Source organism: Babylonia areolata, chromosome 20 (genome assembly GCF_041734735.1).
Source record: "Babylonia areolata isolate BAREFJ2019XMU chromosome 20, ASM4173473v1, whole genome shotgun sequence".
NCBI classification, from domain to species: domain Eukaryota; kingdom Metazoa; phylum Mollusca; class Gastropoda; order Neogastropoda; family Buccinidae; genus Babylonia; species Babylonia areolata.
Genome location: NC_134895.1, coordinates 1,411,049 through 1,417,639, shown reverse-complemented (window position 1 = coordinate 1,417,639; position 6,591 = coordinate 1,411,049). Strand labels below are relative to the sequence as shown.

General features: G+C 41.9%; 1 protein-coding gene across 3 annotated transcripts in view; it reads left to right on the top strand.

Moving 5' to 3' along the window:
* Positions 1-1,909: 1,909 nt before the first annotated feature.
* The window catches only part of LOC143294823 (uncharacterized), a 21,904-nt gene continuing 17,222 nt past the window's right edge, over positions 1,910-6,591 (top strand). For all 3 annotated transcript variants that reach the window (XM_076606322.1, XM_076606321.1, XM_076606319.1), the window contains exon 1: positions 1,910-2,076. The gene's annotated coding sequence lies outside the window, so the exon portion shown is untranslated. The remainder of the gene's footprint in view (positions 2,077-6,591) is intronic.

The window sequence follows — 6,591 nt, the reverse complement described above, 5'->3', positions numbered from 1 at the left end:
ATTTTGAAGAACAAAACTCCCATTTTTTTACTTCTCATCTTGGCTTTTCACACTTGATAATATCAATAAATATATAATCAAATTAAAGATGGTAAAGGTAATGTCAGTCTTTAAGAAGAAAATAAAACGTTCGTTTGCTTCCGAAACTCACTCAAAAAATATGTCTTCAGAACTCTCAAAATAAACAGGAAGAACTTCACCAGGAAACAGCGTACGTCTTCACTCAGTCTGCAACCTCCACACGGTGCTGTTCCCAAACGGGAATGTTTCTGGGTTGCCGAGTGTAGCAATGACTGGCATAAGCAAAAATTTACCAGTTCAGCGAACCGGAACTGGCCTAACGTTAACACTTAACAGGTTACAAAACGACCTTAACGTGCTTCATAAACATATCACACTACAAAACACCTTTTGTTCCTGCGTGAAAAATGTAATGTCCGCATTTTCCAATAGACAACTACCAAAATTAACACATACAAAAAGATACCATATAAAAACAAACTGTCACCAACTGACAAAATATGTACAAAGTGATTTGTTACGCCCGACCACCTTTAAAAAAAATTCACCTTTCCCACATTATGCCATAATGTGTTATGTGTTGCTGATCTTATTGATACTGTTTGTCACTTGTATACGGCTGACTGAGAACTCCCCCACCCCCTCACACACACACACACACACACACCCCCTCACCCTCCATCCCCCGTTCTGTCAATCACATCTCTCTCTCTCTCTCTCTCTCTCTCTCTCTTATATGTTTATTCTCTTTTTACTCTGTGTTGCCTATGGAACTGTACTCTCCTTTGTAAAGAGCATTATCTCCCATTATTGCTATGTGTATCTATTAGTTTTAGTGTATTCATATTTGCAGTCGCGTAACATTTGATAACAGACACTATATATACGTGTGTGTGTGTGTGTGTGTGTGTGTGTGTGTGTTTTCTTTTCCTAATCGTTATTTTTTTTCTCTGTGTATTTTATCATCACCATGGATATGACTTTGGTATTGTGTGGTGTGGACCCTCTTCAGGACAGGGACTAACTGTAATAAAGCACATCAGTACTTATGATGTCTATCATCCTCGAAAATAAATATTGTCTTGTCTTGTCTTGTCTTGTCTTGTCTTGTCTTGTCTGTATCTGTGTCTGTGTGTGTTTGTACCCGCAGGAAGTGTGTGTTTACAAGCACTTGAGTGCGTTTGCATGTCTGTTTCTGCAAGTCTCAATGTACATGCGTTTCTCTGTGTGTGTGTGTGTGTGTGTGTGTGTGTGTGTGTGTGTGTGTGTGTGTCAGTGTTCGCGTGCACAGAGATTTGGCGGAACTTTTAGTACCTTTTTCTCATTTCTTCCTTTCAGATGATTTGTTGTTGTTGTTGTTGTTATTGTTGTTTTCTTTGTTTGTTGGTTTGTTGTTTGTTTTTTGTTGTTGTTTGTTTTTTTGTTTTTGTTTTTTGTTGTTGTTTTTTTGTTGTTGTTTTTTACTTTATTGTTTTCTTGTGAATAAGGTGTATGTGGGCATTTCAAATCTATACACGTGTGCCGACAAATAGACCTTCACATGCACACACCACACAAATAGACCTTCACATTCACACACCACACAAATAGACCTTCACATTCACACACCACACAAATAGACCTTCACATTCACACACCACACAAACAGACCTTCACATTCACACACCACACAAATAGACCTTCACATTCACACACCACACAAATAGACCTTCACATTCACACACCACACAAATAGACCTTCACATTCACACACCACACAAATAGACCTTCACATTCACACACCACACACACTTACAACTCCTCATCCTCTGCTGTCACCCTGCACACACCACACGTCACAAGCCAGCAGCCTGAGTTATGTCCCTTCCTTGTCCCGAGCTTCCGAAAGGTTAGGAGTTGGTCCACCGACATTTTTCGGGCCGGGCAGGCAGTTTTCGGAGCTTCATGCTCGCCGTTATTTCCTGCCTGTGTGAGGTCTTTCTGTTGGGCACTGCACACAGGACTGTCCCTGTCTGGAAACCCGCTGGAGTTGGTCCTTTGGCTGAATTTCGAAGGGTGAGTCACTGTGTACTCATTTCTCAACTAGTTTCAGAGGAAAAATAAACATCGATTTGAATGAAATAAAGTCTATAAAATAAATAAATAAATAAATAAATTTCACACCCACACACACCCACACCCACACCCACACACACACACACACACACACACACACACACAAAAGACGTCTTTGTTTTGCGATGTTATTTGCAAACAATGTTCAGGTTCTGCACACATATTCTCTCTTACTTTTTTCCCCAATTTTCTTCGATTTTTTATTTCCTTTGATTTATTTATGTATTTAGTTTGTTAGCAATGTAAGAAAAAAAACTGAAAAAAAAACGAATCTTATTCACATATAATCATGTATGGATTTTATAATGCCTCCTTTTTCGATCTTAAGACGTTGATCGCAGTTTGTCAACACTGAAAGTTTGGTCTACTTTATTCAATTTTCTTTTAAGCTGATTTTCTGTTACCGAAACTTTCGCATCACGGGTGAATGCAAACGATTGTACTTGACACGAGTTATAAGTATCCACACAGCGTTCGTTATCAGGCCGACCTTTCAAGCATGGGAAAAAAAGTGCAGGAAAGTTTGTACAAGATAAGGCGATACAGAGAGACAACAACAAAATGTTGGTTTCTATTTCTTCAAACCTTCCATCGTCCTGCTGAAGGACTGACATGAAAGAAGTGCACTATCAGCAATGGGAAGCACACACACACACACACACACACACACACACACACACACACACACACACACACACACACACACACACACTGACTGAAACCATTAACATTTATTGTCAGATTAACTTTTTGTTGTACTGACATTTTCGCAACCATTTGAACAAATATTAACTGAGCAACACAAAGAAAATCAAATTTGAGAAGAAAAAAACAAACAAATACACACACACGCGCGCGCGCGCGCGTATTTGATCTTCTGTGTGCGTATACACACGAAGGGGGTTCAGGCACTAGCAGGTCTGCACATATGTTGACCTGGGAGATCGGAAAAATCTCCACCCTTTACCCACCAGACGCTAATACCGCTATTCGAACCCGGGCCCCCCAGATTGAAAGTCCAACGCTTTAACCATTCGGCTATTGCGCCCGTCAATAATGTGCAGCAAATTATGGATCAGTCCATATGCTTTTGCGCGGTCTCCTTTAAAGTGAAATTGAAACAGTTTCAGTTGCCGCTTGTGTCACACAATTATTGCTGATGATGATGATGATGATGATGCTGATGATGATGATGATGATGATGATGTCCCAGTGTTACTGCTACCGACATACTCCAGCTGTTGTTGTTTTGTTTTTTGTTTTGTTTTTGTATGTTTGTTTTTGTTTCTTTTTTTTTTTTCTTTCATTTTACCTTTGCGCACAGCAAAGAATGCTGGGAATGTGGAGGAGAAGGGGAGATAAACCTAAACATCATGACAATGATGGCATCCGTTTGTCACTGATCTCACTGTGTGTCAGGCAAAACGCCGCCCTGTTCTGCAAAAGACGTCGGGGGGAGGGGGGGGGGGGGTCAGTCCTTGTGTGGTACAAATTCTGGTCAGTAGTGTGTGTGTGTGTGTGTGTGTGTGTGTTGATTTTGCACGCTTGATGTGAATAATACATGTGTGTGGATGCGCACAAGTTCGCTGGACGTGACCAGTTGTTACTTTTATTCTGTTTCAGTCATTGTATCTTCCACATGTCATTCATTTCACACAGACTTCATGTATTACTTTGTTTGTTAGCTGTGTTTAATCATCTTTTGTGTTTAGTTTCTTTAATTATTTTTTTCCATTTTATATCAATGTTTAGGGCGCAATAGCCGAGTGGTTAAAGCGTTGGACTTTCAATCTGAGGGTCCTGGGTTCGAATCTCGGTAACGGCGCCTGGTGAGTAAAGGGTGGAGATTTTTCCGATCTCCCAGGTCAACATAAATGCAGACCCGCTAGTGCCTGAACCCCCTTCGTGTCCATACGCACGGAGAAGATTCAATACGCACGCTAAGGATCCAGCAATCCATGTCAGCGTTCGGTGGGTTATGGAAACAAGGACATACCCAGCATGGACACACTCGAAAACGGAATATGTCTGCCTACATAGTGGGGTAAATAAACAAAACGGTCATTCACGTAAAATGTTACATGTCTGTCTGAGTGTATGTGTGCGTGCCTGAAACCTGACTGAATGATATACGAAACGAATAATGAACGCACAGCCGTCAGTCGGCTCTACCCAGGCATAGGCAGCCTGCCCCGAGTTTTTCTAAAGCGCTTAGAGCTTGGTCTCTGACCGAGGATAAAACCTGTGCTATATAAGAATCCATATTATTCATTCATCAGTTAGGCTCTTAAGGCCTGATCAGAGCCACGGCCATGTTTCGGATTATGCGTTGTTCAGGAATCTGCTTTTTTTTTTAATTTTCTGTTGTTGTTTTTTACGCCGCAGATGTGATATAGCATATATAGACGAGTCTGCCCGCTTTGACACCTGAAACTGCTGTCATAGTCGTCGTCGTCGTCGTTATTGTTTGTTGCCCTTACTGCTCACTGCATCCTGTTGCTGTTGTTGTTTTGCCTCAGTCAGGTTGTTTGTGTCAACCGTACCTTTGCCCAGAGCAAAGAATGCCAAGAATGGGGGGAGGGAGGTGGGGTCGGGGGGGGGGGGGGTGGAGACTGGGAAGAAGGGAGGAAACCCTGACCTCGGTATGATTATTGTTGTTGGCATGTGTGTCTTTTGTCGAAAGGAACAGTGATGAAACGAACGAAAACTGCTGTAATTATAACACTGGCAAATGGAAAAAGTCTGTTAAAAGCAACACTAACAACAACAACAACAGCAACAACAATAGCAGCAGAAGCAGAAGCAGCAACAACAACAACAACAAAATTGTGGGTTGCCAGTGAAGGGAGACTCACTTGGATAAGAAATGTCGATGTCTGACCATGGGTCACTTCTTCAGGAAGTGAGGTTTGTGGAAATGACAACAGAGATAAGGGCAAGACTGAATAGAAGTTGTACCCTTCAACACTAAGTAAATAAATGAATAAATAGATAAATGAATGAATTAATTAATTATTTAATGAATTAATCACTGAATAAATAGATAAAGGAATAAATAGAGAGATGAATAAATAAAAGGATGGGGTGACATGTCAGTACAGACCAGGTCATGGACATTCAGAGATCGAAAAGGGTCACACGTTTCAGTTTCAGTTTCAGTTTCTCAAGGATGCACTCGGACAAATCTATAACATACACTACAGCACTTCTGCCTGCTAAGCAGATAAAAGAATGGGGGAAAAGAGAGAGATAAAAAACAGAGCGGTACGTGGCTGGTGGCAGACTCCGCTAAAGGCAGGCGCTTTAGTCCTCCGCATGTGGCAACAAATTCCGGTCCCATCGGGCGGACTCATGGTAAGAGTTTCTCGTGTCAGTGTGCGTTCGCTTGTTTTATATATAATTATTAATACACACGGCCCTGGTGAAACATGCGCGTCACCCTCACCTGACAAACTGTCCCCTGGAAACAACACGGGATCTGTGCATTATTCACTCACACTGGAGAGAATTAAAGGGAGAGTAGGTTGTAGAGGGGAGGTCGGGGGATGGCCGGATGTGGTGGTGGGGGTGGGGTTAGAGGTGAGGGGGGGAGGTGAGGGGAAGGTATGAGGGAAAGGTGATGTCGGAAAAAGAATGATTGAGAAAGCAGCGAACATTGTGTGTAATGCATCAGCGGTGTGTGTGTGTGTGTTTGTATGTGTCTGTCTCTGTGTGTGTGTGTCAGTGAGTGCGTGCGTCCGCGCGAGCATGCGTGCGTGCGTGCGTACGTGTGTGTGTGTGTGTGTGTGTGTGTGTGTGTGTGTGTGTGTGTTTCACTGAGTTTCAGTTTGCATATTAAATATCACATGTACATGTACGCGTGAACGCTTACTGTAAATGAGAACATGTCTTTTCACCACCATGACAAATTTTTCATCGTGTGATTTTTATGGTGAATGGAAGCCCTTGCGACCTCTGTTCTGAGCTATCAATTACAGCATCTCCCCAATTAAAACCCAGAGAAAAAGGCGAGGAAAAGAAAAAAAGGAAAGAAAAAATTATTGCATACTAAATTCTGTGTGTGTGTGTGTGTGTGTGTGTGTGTGTGTGTGTGTGTGTTCAATTTCATTTAATGTCTGTCCACATGAAGTGATATTAGACATGAAAAAAAGGCGGGGAGAAAAATGGAGGGGGGGGGGAGGAAGGGAAAGGGAGGAAAACAATACTATTCCCAACATTAACTTTACAACATACTATTCCCAACATTAACTTTACAACATACTATTCCCAACATTAACTTTACAACAATCTGACTCAGAGAATAACCAATTCAAAAGTTAGAACAACAATCAATTTGGGGGGGAAATCAGACAGTGAAATGTCCAAGGTTTCATGACGCCCCCCCCCCCCCCCCCTTCTCCCCCTTTAAAAAAAAAAGAAAAAGGTGTGTGTGTGTGTGTGTGTCCATGTGTGTGT